The sequence below is a fragment of the Notolepis coatsorum genome (genome assembly GCF_963971535.1).
Source record: "Notolepis coatsorum genome assembly, chromosome: 20".
Classification (NCBI taxonomy): Eukaryota; Metazoa; Chordata; class Actinopteri; order Aulopiformes; family Paralepididae; genus Notolepis; species Notolepis coatsorum.
This window is the reverse complement of record NC_140184.1, coordinates 47,986,365-48,003,493: the sequence shown is the minus strand read 5'-3', so window position 1 is coordinate 48,003,493 and position 17,129 is coordinate 47,986,365. Positions and strand designations below refer to the sequence as shown.

General features: G+C 46.7%; 1 protein-coding gene across 1 annotated transcript in view; it reads right to left on the bottom strand.

The window, feature by feature from the left end:
- Window positions 1-17,129, bottom strand: part of igdcc4 (immunoglobulin superfamily, DCC subclass, member 4) — a gene marked incomplete at its 3' end in the record, with an annotated part of 355,876 nt that overhangs the window by 143,154 nt on the left and 195,593 nt on the right. The gene's annotated exons all lie outside the window — the stretch shown is intronic.

The window sequence follows — 17,129 nt, the reverse complement described above, 5'->3', positions numbered from 1 at the left end:
TAGTGACGAACTTGAAGATATCTGTAAAAATCTTAATTTTTCAAACCATGCTGCAACTTCAGATCTTGAAAGCTATTCATTGACCCCTGATGTAAAAAGGTACAATATGCTGTTAGGCCTAGAGTCTCCCACCCTTTAAACCAGACCTGGGCATTGTACGGCCCGCGGGTTGATTCTGACCGGCTCACGAAAGATTACATGATAATAAAATTATTATTATTTTTTTTTTACTTTTTTTTTTCTTCATGTCAACGTTCACACGCACAATATACGCTTACCTAGGATTTGACTTGATTCAACAACAAAGCAGTCGGGGCAAGCCGAAAACGGTCGAAAGTGTGGTTATTTGAAGTTTGGATTTCTTTTTTCACAACTGAGGTAGGTAGATTACATTTTTGGAGACTAAAGTACAGAAAAAGTGTACCGTTGGGTACCGGTATCGATTCACAGGTACCGGTACCGTATTGGTTCAAATGTGAACGGTACCCATCCCTACTGAACACACAACTCTGCAGGGCAAGGGCATGAAATGCATACAGTAGCCATGTGAAAGCCTTCATGACAAAGTTGCAATTAATTTCAAGGCAACTAGGCAGCAACAATCTCAAACACATGAAAACCCTGAAAGAAGTCAAACCATCAGCTGATCACTGGCACAGGTACTCATCCATGTTGGGAGCACTGCATGATGAATTTTCAAGGCGTTTTCAAGATTTCAAAAAGGTTGAGGATGAAAGGCAGCTGGTTTCCTCTCCCTTTACCTGCAGTGTTGATAGTGCACCCACTGATGTTCAGCTTGAACTCATTGACCTGCAGTCTGATTCACTACTGAAAGAGCACTTTAAGTCAGCATCACTGCTAGAGTTCTACTCTGCTCTCAAGGAGGAGAACTTTCCAAACATGAGAAGACAATCATCAAATTTGCTGACGACACAGTAGTGGTGGGCCTGATCTCTGCAAACGACGAGAGGGCCTACCTGGAAGAGGTCAAGGTCCTGGCGGGATGGTGCCAGGAAAACAGCCTCTCCCTGAACGTCAGCAAAACAAAGGAGATGATTGTGGACTTCAGGAGGTCGGGGGTCAATGACTACAGCCCCCTCAGCATCGACGGGGCACCGGTTGAGAGAGTGAACAGCTTTAAGTACCTCGGAGCCCACATATCCGAGGACTTGACATGGACCACACACATTGACAGTGTTGTGAAGAAGGCACGACACCGCCTCTACTTCCTCAGGCGCCTAAGGAAGTTCCAAGTCAGTCAGAAGATCCTTAAGAACTTCTACTCATGTACAATAGAGAGCATCCTGACTGGCAACATCACCTCCTGGTTTGGGAATAGCACTGCACAAGACCGAAGCAGACTACAAAGAGTGACACGTTCAGCCGAACGCACAATTGGAGGGGGGCTCCCCACCCTCCAGAACATTTACAACAAGCGGTGCAGGGGCAAGGCTAAGAGAATCATTAAGGACTCCAGCCACCCGAACAACTGCCTCTTTGAACTGCTGCGGTCAGGCAAGCGATACCGGAGTCTCAAGGCGAGCACAGAAAGACTCAGAAGAAGCTTCTATCCCCAGGCCATCAGGCTGCTCAACGAACAATGAACACTACACAACAACCATCAAACGCACATAGCACACACATCCACAGGCACACACTCACTTTAAACAAACACACTGTAGCACCCACTCCCCACACTTTATATTTATTGATAAAGGATTTGCACTACAACACGTACACCTTACTGTAAATTGTACCTAAATTGTACCTCATCCCATTTCTGCTTTGCACTATATAGTATTGTATATTAGTACACTGCATAGTATATTGCATATTATATGGTAACTCAGTTACGTCTATTCTGCATCAAACATTGTACATATGTCTATACTGAACATTGTGACCTCATTTTCTACTTCTAATTTACATGCTATACTATGTTATTTGATACTTATCTTGTCTAGCACAGTCTCTGGAGCGTAACAGTAAGAAGCATTTTGTATAAAAGTATTCTGTACTTCTGTATGACAACTATTAAAGAAACTTGAAACTTGACATGCTCAGAAGATGTTGGTTCTCTTTGGATCCACCTATATGTGAACAGACATTCTCAGTCATGACGTTTACCAAGTACAGGTACAGATCCTCTCTCACTGATGAACATCTGGCAGCTGTGCTTCGCATCTCCACCTCAGACATGCAACCTGACTTTGATGGACTTGTTAAAGCTCAACAGAGACTGGATTTATCACACTGAATGAAAAAAAAAAGAGCTGAAGAACACTAAAATGTGGAAATATAACAAGTGAAGTGGGACACTTGATATTTTCTTTTCTTTTTTTTGCACAGTTCTGAAAACATTAAATGTTTAATATAGGCATGTAAAGTAAAAAAGGCTACTGGGACACTTTTCTTTACACAGTTCAGTGACATGTCTTGTTTATTTTGGCTATAAGATGATGCGATGTCTTTAGAAAGCTAAGAAAATCCTTGTTTCAATAGTATATGAAACTCAAAATAATAACTTTATTTGTATAGCACTTTTTCATACATGCCCTTTGTTATTAATGTTTCACATTTTGTTTATCATTTTGGAAATAAATTATATTTGAATAAATGATATTTTTGAAAGCTAACCTCACCTTTTAATTGCCAAATAATAACATACACTCTTACCAGGGGTCAAAACAATGCCATTTACTGCTTTTTATATAGAAAAAAAATGTATATTATGCATAATTGAGTTTGGAATTTTGGCCCGGCCCTCCAACATATTTTCAGTTGCTCATTCGGCCCCCCGGGAAAAATAATTGCCCACCCCTGCTTTAAACCGTACGTCCATTATTTTGGGTACGAACTCTTGGTCATACGCACACCATCCCAAAACCTTTATGGCTTCTTTAAAAAAATGTGGGGCTGTTACCTTACTCCACAACTTAAGTGGTAAACTAATCCATGGATTTCCCAACTCCCTTAGATCATTCAACAAAGCCTTATCCCCAATTGCCGCTTGAATTGGATACTCTTCTGTTACCGCCATCTCGATCTCCTTCCACCTGGCAAAATTTTCTGGATTACACCAACACATCATTGGTCTTAATTGAGCTGCAATATAATAGTCCTTCAAGCATGGAAGTGCAACCCCTCCCCTGTTCTTTGCTAGTTGTAGACTCTTGTATCTAATTCTAGGTCTCCGCCCTTGCCAGATGTACCTTGAAATAAGTTTGTCCCATTCCTGAAATTTTTGGTCAGGTAGGTCTAGAGGGAGGGCCTGGAACAGATAGAGTAATCTCGGCAAAATATTCATTTTTACCGATTCAATTCGTGATCCAAAATTCAGAAGAGGTATTGCATCCCATCTCCTTATGTCTTCTTTAATCTTTTGATTCAAGGGGAGGAAGTTAATGGCGAATGATTTTGACAAATCGTTTGGTATACTCCCAAATATCTCATGGATTCTGCTTCTCATTGTAATTCAAATTTCGTCTTTATATTTCTTGAAGGGCTATATTTAAAACTAAGAATTTGCGTTTTCGTTACATTCAATTTATACCCTGATAATGACCCATATGGTTCTAAAAGCAAAAATTACTTTAAGTGAATGTTCTGGGCTTGATAAATACACTAATACATCGTCCGCGAATAAGGACATTTTTTGTTCTCCCCCCTTCATATCTATCACTTTAATATTTGTATTCTGTATAATCCACTGACTCAGGGGTTCAATTGGCCAATATATTGCATATATAGATTATCAAATGCCGTTTGTTGCCGATCCACGCTATATTAAAAATGTCAACTGTACATGATCCTAAACGTTATGACTGATCATGCGCGGATGAACGGAGGGGGGGGGGGGGTCGTTTATAATTTCGTGATCATCGTTAAATGCTTTATGTAGTATGGGTGATATATTGATCAGAGCAGTTTGCATGGATAATAATAAACAAACAGGCTGAAAGTAACGTCAGCGTCCTCTTACCGTTCGACGATGAGACTGGAGGAAAAAGATCCCACTTATTTGACGGCGATCGCCTAAATCCATTTCCGGTTTGTATAATCATAATACACGGCCAAATCGTATCGATTATTGCGTTATGGCAGCGATCGCTAATTGTTTCAATTCCGATTGTAAATCGTCAAATTATTTTTGCCGAGACCTCTTTAAGTGGGCACTGTATCCAATTATTTTACCCCGCAGAACTGCTTTACATGCATCCCAAAGTATCGGAGGGGAAACCTCTCCATTGTCATTCTGTTCCAAGTACTCTCTAATATCCACCTCAATTTGATCCTTCATATGATTCAGGACGAGGATATTTAATCTCCACAGAGTATTTCTCTGATCCTGTACTAGATACATTTTTTAATAAACAGGGCTGTGATCCGAAAGGTTCATAGTGCCTATTTCTCAGCCACCCATCATGTGTAAGTCTTTACCAAAAGCAAAGAAGTAATCAATCCTTGAGTACATCGAATGTGGGTTGGAGAAAAATGTGTAGTCCCTCCTTTGTGGATTCAACTCTCTCCAAACGTCTATTAACCCAATATCCTTCATTGCAGTATTTATTTTCTTGTTTGTCAGTTTTGGCTGAGTTATGCGTGTTTTGGAGGTATCAAGATTAGGATTTAATCTAATGTTGAAGTCCCCCCCGCAAATCAGGACCCCCTGAGTCTCAGCTATTATCAAATCAAATAGAATCCTATAAAATTCCCATTTCGAGTTATGTGGGGCATAAATGTTTAGTAAAGTTATCAATGTCCCGCCCAAATTTCCTCTTATCAAAACATATCTCCCCTCTGTATCTTTCTTTTCAAATATGAGTTCAAAACAAAGTTTGCTGGAAATTAGTATCGCCACTCCCCTCCTGTGGCCCGCCGGATATGAGGATGAAAACGATAGGTTATGTAGATAACCTAGTTATATTAGTATTGGCTGAGCGTCCCGCTCTGAGCCTTATGAGATACCCCTTATCTCCTATGATACCTACTGTATCTCCCACGAACAAAAACACATGCACCCCACCTGTATGGGGCCCCGCCCCCATGGTGGCACCGCCCATATAACCGTGACTCTGGTCACCAAACACTCTTCCTCGCCAAATCCCGTCCCAGGAAAAGATCCCTCAAGAGGGAACTCAGGGCCGCGCAGAGCGGGACGCTCAGCCAATACTAATATAACTAGGTTATCTACATAACCTATCGTTATATATCGTATTTGCTTTGCGTCCCGCTCTGAGCCTTATGATATATGGGGAAGAGCGGACGCGAGGCCCGACAAATGTACCCCCTGAGGACCCGTAAGCCCACATCAAGGGGTGCGGGGAGCCCTGTCACCCCATCCTTCCTAATGAAGGGGGGGCGCAGTCAACTCCACCTGAATGCGAACAAGAGGGAACTAGAACCCCTTGAACACACCGTACAGGCGGAACCACGTGTGACCCAACACACTGTGGCCCATACCCATACACTCCTGCTACCCGACCAAAGGACGGGAAGCAGGAAAGGCCACAGACCCCAGAACCGCCTGGGAGACAGAACCCCCGGTCATGTCCATGAGGTAAAACCTTACAAAGGGGCCCTGGGAGGACCATGAAGCTGCAGCACAGATGTCCTCCACCGAGGCCCCACCCAGGAGAGCGGCATAAGCAGCCACCCCACGAGTGGAGTGCGCCCTGACGCCCCCAGGGGGATCCTGCCCAGCCAACGTGTAGCAGAGGGTAATGCCCTCGCACAACCAATGGGACAGGCGCTGCTCCGACAGTGCCTTACCAGCACGAGCCCCTCCGTAACAGACAAAGCTGGTCGGTAACCCTGAAGTCCTGAGTACGGCCGAGGTAAATCCCCAAGCACGGACTGGACATGACAGGTGAAGGCCCGCATCTAACTCACTAGTGTGAGGAGGAGGACGAAACGCCTGAACCACAATATCCCGGGAGTGGAAGGAACTCCGGATATTCTTAGGCACGAAAGCAGGATTAGGTCGCAGAGTGACACTGCAATCGGTCCGAAAAGACAGGCACTCTGGACGTACCGAGAGCGCACAGAGCTCACCTACGCGTTTAGCGGAAGTGACAGCCAGTAGGAACGCGGTCTTGAAGGACAGCTGTCCCAACGGCGCCTGCTCGAGCGGCTCAAACGGGGCCAAGGACAACCGACCGAGGACCAATTGAAGATCCCAAGTCGGAGCCAAGGAGCGTTGCACCGGCTTAACGCATCAAGCGCCAAGCAGGAAACACTTCACAAGAGGGTGGCTGAACAAGACATCCCCTCAAACCCCTCATGATAGGAGGATATAGCTGCTGCATATACCCTCACCGTCGAAGCCGACAGTCTATCAAGGAGAGACTGGAGGTAACTAAGGACAGCATCCAGGGGGCAGGAGACTGAGTCCCGGCCCCCCGCCTTACACCACACTTGGAACATACGTCATCTGCCCGCGTAAGCGCGACAGTGGAGGGAGCATGCGCATTCCAGATGGTAACACCATCAGGATCAAGAACCTGCGCCCCTCAACGTACCCGTCCCAACAACTGACCTAACAGATGTATGGGGAAGAATCCCTGGCGGCACGGCATCGGTCCCAGACCTGCCTGGCCATGTCCAGACATAATCCTCACCCGTCAGGATGAGGACCGCCCCGCGACAGTACCTCTGCACCCACATTCTCCCTGCCGGGGATGTGGGGAGCCCTCAGGCCGCGCAGATGGAGGACGCCCATAGCCAGCCGCCCGCCGCCTGGTGCAGACAGGGGGAGCGTACTCCTCCCTGTCTGTCGATACACGACACTGACGTCGTATCGTCCATCCTGATCAACACCATTTGTGGACCAGAAGGACCGCTTTCAACACCAACACATTGAACGTAGCGCAGACCGGGCAGCATGGTTTGCCAGCTGCCCCCTACTGCGTTGGCCCGACGCGTCACCAGCGAGGGAGGCGTCGGTGAAAACGCGACGTGAGACAGCGCCGTAACCGTCCTAGGACGGAACCTCCCGAGCGTGTTGACAACACGCTCTGAGATGGATGCCCATAGCCCTCCAACCGTTGACTGGGAAGAGGAGTACTCTACATCCAGTCTACAGCAACCCCAGGCTGGTAGAGACCTGCCTGGTACGAGACCTGACGATCCACCTTGACCGCGAAGGACCAGAACGTCATCAGGGCAGAACACTCCGTAACCCCGGACGACGCAGAGGCCCCAGTGCGGCCTCCACGCACTTGGTGAAGATGCGGGGAGCCAGAGAAAACCGAACGGCAGCCTCTGGTACTCATACGCCAACCCTGCAAAGGAAGCGTAGGTAAGCCCTAGGATGGAAGATCGGGGATGCGCATACGCATCCTACAGGTCTATGGAGGAGAACCAGACCCCCACCTGACAGTGTTCAACAGGTAGGAGACGATCCAAAAAATGCTGAACCTTCCCATGGGACAGGTCCAGCCTGGGTCTTACACCCCTCCCTCCCGACTTCTCGGGCAGAGAACACCGGGAGGAGAACGCCACGACGATGGCTTGCTTCGTCCACAGAGATTGGATCTCGTTGACCAGAGCTGTCACTGCTGGAGACCCTGACAATAGGGTCTGTACCAAACCTGAAAACGGGTGGGGTTGTGTAAACACAAGTCCCCGCCTCAGCGTTCTCTCCATCCACCTCGACATATGGTACTGCCGTAGTCATATGTGACGACACTCCCAACGCACCCGCCGTCACGTGGCGCAGGTCCGCCAGGAACTGTAGATAGTTGGCCCGGTCCCCCCGCTGTGCGTAGCCAAACCTGGAACCGTGCGAGGAGCGCGTTCCGTGTCGGAACACCTGACCCTGACACCACCCACGAGGCAATCGCACCCAAGGGGGAACCCCGACAGAAAGGGCCGGTCTGATACGGGGGGCTTCCGATGAAAAAAGCCCCCCCACTGAACACCCCTCCAGAACATGCTGAAGGAGTTGTTCTGCAGCCGGACATGCAAGGTGTAAGGCCCCCATGGGTTCCTACACACCGTAGCCCTGCAGTGATATTACTACCACCCCAAATCATGTGAGCTGCGACCACTTGCCAATATTTCAGGAGTGGGAGGCACCAACATGATACCTGGCCTGGCGAAGGCGAGGCCGGGGAAGCCTGCACTGTGTGCCTCAAAAGGTTTCGAGCCCCCCTGCTGACAACACTTAAGTTGACAGACGTAACACCAGGCTCAATCAACACAGTTCAAGGTGTGGGAGCCGCTTGACAGCACAACATTCTCACGGACAGACCCAGGCTCAGCCATCAACTGGGTGTCAGCCCCTGTCCCCATGAGAAGCGAAAAGGGGGGCCGCCCGCGCATAAACGAAGGCACGCGGCCCGCAGCCAAAGGAAACAATCAGAGCCCACTTCTTCCGCTGGTGTTGGGGAAGGGAGTGATCGGAGAGCGGGCTGCTCGCGGCAGGACGGTGACGGCTTGTTTGTTCAAGCCGAACCCATCCTACATGGCCGATCCCTCGGCCGCCAAGGCTGTCGGCCTTGTGGACACCTGTCGAATCAACGCCCAGGATACCTCTGGCGGGGGAAAACATGGCCGCCTGTCGAGGGCCTCGTCATCGCCGCTGACGAGGCCGTGCTCTCTCTTCTTCTGGCTGCGCGGTGTGAGGCGGTGTAGGGCCTAGGACAATACCGCCCGCGCTCCAGCAGAAGACCAAAATCCCCTGCGGAGAGGGGAACCCTGAGCGGTTATAGCTTGCGGCTGGGTCAAAGCTAATAACGTCAACAACCTCGCGCGATGTGTCGACGTCGGCTGGCCCTCAAGGCCCCTCCACCAGACACCATTTTTTTAATAGAAAAAAACAGCAATTCGAACACAGTTCTAATCGTTGCCAATTCCATACCGTGGCGGTACAAGCCTTAACAGCCCACCAGCCACTCGCCAGGCCGACCCACCCATGGTGTCGGCCGGGCGGGGCATTGTTTCAATATGTCAAAAACAAAGGACTGATGTTAACACGGAGCACCAGTGGTGATTGCAAACAGCAACCTCCACTGTGGTGTGCACCATGAAAGGGTTAAATGAATAAAAGAGCTAAACCACAAAATACTGTAGAATGAGCAAACCCATACACACAAAGTTAAGGGGAGACGGACCAGAGCGAACTAGTCCCGCCTTCATTCAAAATATTCACAACAGGACACCAGCCCTAGTTTAGCCCATTTACCAAAAAAGGTAAACAAAGCCCCCCCCCCCCGCACTACTCCCCCAGTATACCGATTGACCGTCAGTATGAATGGTTGAGAGGAGAGAAAACTGTAGCAAGACAGACCTTCTCATAGCAGAGTGACAAAACGAAACAATAGCCCACTACACAGGGCCGCCTCAGGGGGTGGGGGGCCTCGCGTCTAAATACGCACAGGGCCTCACATTTCTCCCAGGCGGCCCTGCCCTTATACTACTGCAGCCTAGCGCGAGGCGATGTGGGACCCAGAACAACAATTGCCTGCGCACAGACACGCAACATGTTTACCATGTCGGCTGGACCCATAGCCCCACTACCCGACGCCAACCCAGATGGGAACACCGTTCAACAAACCCCGCCGGAACACAAGGTAACATACCTGGCTAGGCAACCTAGCCACGGCCTACCCTGTTGTCAACCCATTTACCCGAAAAAAGGTAAATAGGACTCAGCAAAAAAAACCACAACAGCTACCGACTGACCTTCATTGATGAACCGGGCAAGAGGAGGGAGAGTGACAACATCTCACGGCGGAGACATTAGAACAGCGTAGCAATTAGCAGTAGTAATAGCATGCGGCATTAGCGATAGCATGTAGCATAGCATTAGATGTTTTAGTAGCACGCCCAAGACAGCTTGGAAACCGTTCCCTGCAGTGAACGTTCACCAAACCATTCTGCCCCCGGCGCCAACACACAACATGGTTGTGTAACAAAAGAAACCAGCATTACTAACACTAATACCCATGCCTGAAGACACAGGGCCTACCTGAGTACAAGCTGGCCCGACAGCCAGTCTTGTACAGCTGAACCTCGATGTGCTGTCATCAAACGAGGAACATCAACATAGGCCCGTCGTGTCGCAGAAAACATGCGTCGAAGATGCCAGGGGCCAGCAACCTCCGGTAAGCTTTCAACATTATGACTCTGATCTCTTTCATCCTGCTAGTTATCGTATGGTGCACGCATCCATTACGCTGGGACGAAAATAGAGGAAGAGTGTTTGGTGACCAGAGTCACGGTTATATGGGCGGTGCCACCATGGGGGCGGGGCCCCATACAGGTGGGGTGCATGTGTTTTTGTTCGTGGGAGATACAGTAGGTATCATAGGAGATAAGGGGTATCTCATAAGGCTCAGAGCGGGACGCGAAGCAAATACGATATATAACTGGTATTTAAAGCCCATTCTCTTCAATTTTGCATGCTCTATGTCTGTAATATGCGTTTCCTGCAAAAAAGCCACTTCCACTTTATCTCTTTTCAATTTAGTTAATATCTTGCTTCTTTTGATTGGATTGAGTAAACCGTTCACATTATACGTTACAATTTTAACTGCTTGAATATTGTCCAACAGAATTAAACACAATTATCGATAGTGAACTCACTTTATCAAAGTGAACCCCCCTAAGGCTGCAAAGAACAGCAGCCACAAAAAAAACGTAAATGGGCAAGATCACAATACAAACATTAACAAAAAAAATGACTTCCATGTGTGGGGTCTTCCTTATGACCCTAATTGAGCCCCGACTGTAAGAGGGCTTTGAGGGATAACCTCTCCCCCCTATTGGTGGGAGAGTGCCTTCACTTGTCAGCATTTTCCAGTCCATGCTGCTGTCCATTAGGTTATGTGGCTAAGGAAACAGCCCCGACCACACATGTATATTCGTTAGTTATTTCCAACAAAGTACTCTTCTCATTTGCAGTAATTATTCACAGAATGTCCCGAATGTCCTGAGCCCGGCTCGAAACTCACCCTCTCTTCAGTGGGCTCACCGGTAAACGTCAATTTCCATCACTTTCCATTTTACTTACAGTCACTCTGAGTCCTGATCCTATCGCCTGAAAGCCTGGAGTTTATCTTTGTAGTTTCCGTGTGAATACCAAACCCAGCCGCATTTCTCGGAGACGCTCTCTGATTGGCCGACGCCTGTTTCTACACTGGTTAAGCTTAGGCACTCTTCGAAGTTGGTTAAGGTTAGAGTTTGTCTTAGAGCGTGACGGCAAGTTCCTTCGACGGTTAAGCTTAGGCACTCTTTCGAAGTTGGTTAAGGTTAGAGTTTGTCTTAGAGCATGGCGATAGAACGCCAGGTAGTTTGCAGGCTGTTTGACGTGGAAATGGGCAAAGACACAGCTCGTCACGGATTGGGCAAACGCGTCAGTGGCCAATCAGAGAGCGTCAGTCAGTGCCAATCAGAGAGCGTCTCCGAGAAATGCGGCTGGGTTTGGTATACACGCGTAGTTTCCCCTCCCGCCAGCAGCTTCCTTGTTCCCCGTTTTCCTGCTCGTGCTCCATGATAAGCGCTGGACCTGCTCCAAAAGAGACTGGTTGTTTGATGACGGTCACTTGGAGCCCCCTCTTGGTCATGTCCCGGCCAGGCTGGTCGCATCCTCCGCTGATCCATATAGCACTGTCCCCTCCTGGTAGAAAACTCTCAGCCTGGCCGGGAACGGAGTTTGAAAACGAATATTCTTCTCCCTCAGCACCGATTTCGCTTCGCCGTATTCCCTTCGCCTTGTCAAAACATCGGGGGCATAGTCATGGTCGAGGTTTACCCTTCTCCCGAAAAGTTGAAATTTCCGCTTCTGCCATGCCTGTTTCAGTATTTCTTCTTTCATCCTGTAGCTGGCCAGTTTGACTACTATGGACATCGGTGACGCTTCTGGGGGCGGCTTCTGCATCATGGCGCGGTGCGCTCTTTCAACTCGTATTTCGAACGAGACCGGGAGCTCCAGGTGTTCTCTAAACAGGCTTTCTACATAGAAAACCATTAACGGAGAACCGTCTTCTCTTTAACTCCGTGGATTCTAATGTTTTCACACCTTGAGCGACCCTCCAAGTCAGTCAGTTTAGCGTGCATTTGTATCTGGAGTTTCAACAATTCAGATACCGCCCCCTCCGCCGCTTGTATCCGTGTCTCAGCCGTCTCTATTCTCTCTTCCGCCACCTCGATTCTCGTGTTAGTTTTCTTTATTTCTTCCCGAATCCTCTTCAGCTGCTGGCTGTTGTCTTTCCTGAACTCCCTCAATTCTTTCAGTATGAGGTCCAGGCCCGCTCCGTCTGTTTATTCTCCGTCGCCGTCCAGCGTATCATTATCCTCCGTGTCACTGCTGGCCGGTGGGTCATTCCCCTCCATAGCCCTGCTAGCCTCGGGAGCTAACTGGTCTTCTCCTTCTACCTCGCGTATTTCAATCTGCGTTGAATTCTTCGTCTTTCTAGGCATTCTCAAGGTGCCCAATCTTGCATCCAGTTGTCTCAAAACTTTTAGTTGATTCGAGTCGTATTGGGCTACTTTTAACTTAATTGGTCAAGAGCATGTTTTCCTATGCTGCCATCTCCTAGCTCACTCAACCGGAAGTAAAAAAAAAAGTTATTGCTTTCTGTGTATGGCCCAGCTAACATTGGGGCTTCTCAGTGCCACGGACGACATATCTCGTTTTATTAGCCCCCCCACTGAGTGCCGATGACGACAAATATCGTTTTGTTTTATTAGCGATCTGAAATCATATTTCAACCGAGTCTCCCGTTGGTACACCAGCTCCTACAGGAGCTCAGAATGGAAAAAAAGCGCCCCCTATCGTCTATCCCTGTGTAACTGCAGGTCAGTCGCTTAGACTGACCTGGGATCTGTAGATATGTAGAGGCGGAGCCAGCTGGTTCCTTGTGCTGGCAAGAAGTCTGATCAACATGGAAGTCATCGCGGGACGGGAATCAGCCTGGAATATATATTCACATCAGCCAATACTCAATCAATAAGCGTGATCGATATTTGGAATGGCGATCAGGAATTGGAATGATCTTTTTGGAGAACATCTGATCTAAGGTAAGGAATCTATTTTACCAGTCTTGGGATAATCAGAGTTGTATTCGCTGAAATCTCAGCGTTTGCCCTATGTGTGATGTGTCTGTGTGTGCGCGATTGCTGATGAGGAAATAAGAGAATCGATTTTTCAGCTCGCGTCCATAGCGTGCATACGTACACATATACTATCGATAATCTAGATAATCATGATCAGTCATAACATTTAGGATCATGTACAGTTGACATTTTTAATATAGCGTGGATCGGCAACAAACGGCATTTGATAATCTATATCTTATGCCTATATCTCACGTTCTAGGAATTACTGCAGAAAACGATAAAAACATATTTATATTCTAGATGGTATTTTCGTATGAATGTATGAATGAAAAAGTAAAACGTTCCTACATCCTGAACGATAGATAATCGATGTTGAATGGGCCATAGTAATGTCAATTTAGGAATACAATTTAAAAAGTTATAGCCCTGCAAAGAAGGTGAACATCTCCATAGACTTACAGTGCTGGCAGAGAATGGTATAAGATGCTCAAATTGCATGGCAGGGAATGTGTTAACGTTCACATTTTTCACTTAACAGGTCAATCATTCCCAGGCTCTGAACACTAAAGCAACATGTCCATGGATAGTTGTGCAGGAGTAAGGGACAGTGGTGATGGCACATTGCACATGTATGGCAGGGTTGGGAGAGGTGTGTTCCCACGCTGCGGCACTGATGTTCACAGTTTTGGCTGTTGTTGACAAGAGAGAAGGACAGACATGCACCGAGAAGCCATGTGCATGGACAAAGCCAAGCACGAAAAAAGTTGAGTATGATGTAGTGATGTGACGATTCATCGATTTGCATCGGTGCGCCGGCATACACGTACACGATGCAAGTGCACCGGTGGAATAAGTCCGCGTCGGCAAAATGTCAGGCTGAACTCGCGATGCATCTTGTTGTAGCGTCTTTGCATCGGTCAAAAACCGATGCATTGATATAATTTCCTCTCATCCACTTATCAGCAGTGCACTGTGACTGCACACACACACACACAGCAGATACTATTGCTTTGCTACTACATAAGGCGAGAGCCGCGTCACAGTTATCAACAAACAGTGGAAGTCGAGGAGACATGAATAGAATTGCTCAACATGCTAACGCTAGTAGCCTCTGGCTAACGCCAGTTAGCCGTTCAGCTAACGCTAAACTAGTGTCTAACTAAAGTGACTCTGCAACACAGTAACATTAGTGAGGAGGGGGGGGGGGGGGTATATTGAAGACGCTTGACAACAGGGGTTCAAAGATAACTTCACATTTATTGGTTATTCATTTCTTAATTATATCGCTTCATGCAATCCATCCAGGCTAGCCGGCTGCCTCCGTGTTGTTGACATAATGCTACGGTCGCATCCTAGTGACCTAGTCTAGTGTGTGACATCATCAACTGTCGACGGCCGCTCAGACGGGGAGGGGCTCTCTCTCTCTCTCTCTCTCTCTCTCTCTCTCTCTCTCTCTCTCTCTCTCTCTCTCTCTCTCTCTCTCTCAAACTGTCAAAAGACAGTTTATGCAAAAGTCTTCTTAGGCACCCAAGAGTTTTTAATTATATAAATTGTCTTACAGTAGATTATTTTATTTTTAATAATAATATAAGCTGCATAAGGAATACAACCAAATCCTCTGTCATACCATAAAATTGTATTATTTATTATTATTATTATTTTGCATCGTGTTGAATCGCATCGTATCGCCCCGAATCGCATTATGTTGAATCAAATCGTATCGAATCGTATCGTATCTCAACAGGGGGTGAATCATATCGCATTGCATCGCCCGGTGCTTCAAATGTATCGTTAATGTATCGTATCGTTGGCACCGTATCGAGATGCACATCGCATCGGCCTCAGTGAGGAGATGCACATCCCTAGTATGATGAGTTGTCTAACATATTTGCTAACCAAGAGCAAGTTGAAACTCAAGACCATTTGCAGCACATTAGACCATCTGCTGATGAGTTAAAGTTCTTCTGTGAACAGCTCCATCAAAGTGAAGACCAAGAGGCAAAGCCCACGAAAAGTGCGATCCTGTCAGTCATCGAAGGCCATTCCCTCAGATACATGCCCAAGACTGTACAATTGGATCTGCCAACACCTCTGACAACACTGTATGCAAGCACCAGGCTTGAAATTGATTTGCCCGCACTGCTGGAGGAGGGTGCCAAGATCTTTGATGAGCTGCATCTCACACCAGAGCAGGTAAGAAATGAGAATGGCTCATTAAAACAAGAATGTCACAATCCCAATATATAAACATCACCAAATTAATTAAGAATAGCTTAATTCCTTTGTGATAATTACAGCTGTTTTGATAGTTGAATTCTTTTTTGAGTGTTTGTTAGTTGAGGAGAAGACCAGGGAACAAAGAAAGTCGAGAGTGTGGTTTGATCAGAGAGCAAGAAGAGTTACTGCATCGTGCATATATGCATATATATATGTTACGTATGGGGGTGAGTAGTAGTGAGTCCAATGGTGGAGGAGACAAGGAGAGACGGAGATAGGTAGCTATTTCTAATGATGTGTCTTTATTAAAACACACAGAGCAGCGATAATCCAGGAAAGACGCCGGGCGTCAACAGAGAGAACAGGCAAAAGTAATATAAGTGCATCATGAGTGGCTCAGCAAACTCTGACCAGCTCCTTCCCACACGAACGGTTTTCTGAAGCCTCGACAACAAACAAGGAAACAGAGAAAGTAGTCACCAAGTAAACATTCCAATCAATTAGCAGTGACAGCAAATTGACAGCACAGTGACAGCAACAGTGGAGAGTACCAATCAGTGACAACACAGGAATGTGGGCGTGACAACCAAAATGCTAATACCAACCACCAGGTGAAAACATTCCAGACTGACAGCTGGATTCCCGGGAGAGGGAACCCAGAGCGTTATATATAAGTTTAAGAAGCAAGATGAAATAATGCCTTTTTTTCACTACTTTATCATGAATAAATAAAATTGAGAACTGGATTGAGAAACTATATATTAGGTGGGGAAAACAAGATGTTAACATTCTAATTACAGTATGTTTGGGATAATGTAAAGATAGCCATATACCCTGTTGGGGTGTATTTTGTAATAATGAACATCTCTTTGAATTATTCAGTTTATTACACTTACTTATGAAAACAATAATTAAACACAAGGCTTAATGATGAAAAATTTACATTTCACCACAGTCAGGTGTTCTCAGGTTAGAACCTCACCGTTTTGTTTAGGTCCTAGTCTGGAGTTGTTCTGAAATGTTCAAAATAACATGGCTCTCTTTTGCGTTATCTTCATCAGATGGGGTCTAGAAAACAAGGACACTGCCAGAGAGTCGTACCTGATGGCGATGCAAGATCTCCATGCAGACCTCACCGTTGCAGCATCAGGTTAGTGTAATAAATCCAACCACTACACAGTCTGAATCTAGCTAACATTAGCATAATGTATGAAAATAACAAGCTCATCAAATCAAATCAAATCAAATTTATTTATAGGGCCCGACAACACACGTTAATGTCCCCATGGGCCGTACAGGTCTTCTTTAAACAAGTCAAGAAGACAACATAACAATAAGTCAAGAACAGAACAAGAACACAATAGGGTCCAAACATTTTTTAGATGAATGCAAATAAATGAAAGAATGCAAGCACTCCCAGACATACCCCACGCGAAGGTAAGGAAAAACTCACTAAAACCTAACAATAGGGAAAAAAGCTCCACAGGCGGTGTGGAGGAGAGAAACCTTAGAAGGGCCATTCAAGGGGGGATCTCCCTTCTTAGATGTTGGTGATAGTAGTGTTGCAGACGGACAGTTGGTAAGCATGCACTCATGTGTGTGGTGAAACACAGACAAACACAGTTGGTAAGCATGCACTCATCGTGTGTTTGGATGACACTGCTAACGTTAATTACATAGCAACTGAAGTTAACCATGTTTAAGTGTTTCAAGTGTTTTGTAAGTGTTTTCCTGAGCTAAAAGATTAAAATAACAATTAACGTTAACGTTAGCTAAGTTGAGGGCAAACGTAACTTACCGGAGACTGCACAATCTATAGTTAGATGTTGGCTGCCAGTGGTCCCTTC